This window comes from Vespa crabro, chromosome 22 (genome assembly GCF_910589235.1).
Source record: "Vespa crabro chromosome 22, iyVesCrab1.2, whole genome shotgun sequence".
Taxonomy (NCBI): Eukaryota; Metazoa; Arthropoda; class Insecta; order Hymenoptera; family Vespidae; genus Vespa; species Vespa crabro.
Window position 1 is genome coordinate 228,117 of NC_060976.1, and position 1,611 is coordinate 229,727.

General features: G+C 22.0%; 1 long non-coding RNA gene across 1 annotated transcript; it reads right to left on the bottom strand.

Moving 5' to 3' along the window:
* Positions 1 to 284: 284 nt before the first annotated feature.
* On the bottom strand, positions 285 to 1,139 carry LOC124431719. The gene is made up of 3 exons (XR_006944081.1): positions 1,056 to 1,139; positions 869 to 954; positions 285 to 704 (listed from the first exon to the last, which is right to left on the bottom strand). It is a non-coding gene; the product is annotated as an uncharacterized LOC124431719 (long non-coding RNA).
* Positions 1,140 to 1,611: the final 472 nt, after the last annotated feature.

Genomic DNA, 1,611 nt, shown 5'->3' on the forward strand with positions numbered 1-1,611 from the left:
CTATTCGTACAGCAGTGAATTTGAACAAAAAATTTGTAGAACTTTGTTTATTGAAAAAAAATTTTAACAAAAAAAAATATATATATTCTTAGAAATTTGTAAAACGAATGTTATTACAAAATAATTATTTATTTATATTTATTATGAAAATATTAATAAATTTTCAAAAATTAGCAGAAAAAGTACGTGTAATAATTATTCATACATTTCTACGTTTACAAAAAATATTATACATTTTAATACATAAACGTATATATAAACGTAATAAAAAAGTTTTAGTATTAGAAATTATTTTTTCCTCGAGATAATCCCATAAGCATTCAAGTCTGAAGATTATGCATGGTATTTTTAATTAATTTGGTATCTTATACAAGATCCATTGTCGCATATTGTAAGCGAGTTTTAGATTATTATCTTGTAAAAAAATATATAATTGTCTTGTAATACAATTTTATTTGCATTAGCTAGAAGATGTTGTTTTAAAATATTAATATGAATTTATGGTCCATGTTACCATCAATAAAATAAAGAAATCCAAACACGTTTGTATTCATGCAGCTCCGAACTGTTACCTTTTCCATGCTTTATAGACGTCTAGAAATAGTTTTACTTATATTCGGTATTTTTTTCACTCCAAATAGTCCATCCGATATAAATATGTTAAATTTACTTTCATCAGTAAATATACTACGATTTCAATACTCCTTAGAAACATTGATTTAGTTTTTTAAAAATTCTAATCGTTTCTACGTACTTTACTACTGAACACATTAATATTAAGATTATTTTTAAATTTAGTAGCTATGTTTATTGCACTTATTTAGATTTTGTTTTACTTTTGAAATTATTCATCGGTTAATATACTTACTTATTTTTACATTCATGGATTATTTTTTAAAATTTTTTGGTCTCCATATTTTTCAATAATTCCTTGATTCGTAAACCATGATCCACCTGCAATTTTAGAAATTTCACTCTTTATTTTACATTTATTATTTAAGTAAATTTATAAGAATTTTCTTTCTTTCTTCAAAAGTTTCCTTGCCTTTACGTACCATTTTACGGTTATCACTGTTGACTATATATGAATCTAGAACACTATTTGTATCGGCAACGTCTCCAGATATACTGATTCTAAATGTGTTGACATAAGATGTATTATCTTGTATTTATCCTGTGTACAAAGACTATATGAATACTTATTACATGTACATTTTTTGCTAATTCTTGAAAGTCGTTAATATTTTCATAACAAATATAAGTAAATAATTATTTTTTAATAGCATTCATTTTAGAGATTTCTAAATATATATACATTTTTTGTTAACATTTTTTTATAATAAAGAAAATTCTATAAAGTTTTTGTTTAAATTTACTTAAAATTATTCGTACTGATGTACGAATATTTTTTTACACTCACTGTATCTAATAAAGAAATATAATCGACGAAAATTGATAAATTTACTTCTAAATTTTACAAAATATTTTTCTTTTTTTTTTAATATATTCTTTCTTCTTTTATTATTATAAATAAATAAATAAATAACATAGGATGTACATGACGTGTATAATATTTAAGTATATACTTTTTCCACTTCTTTATCTTCTTCT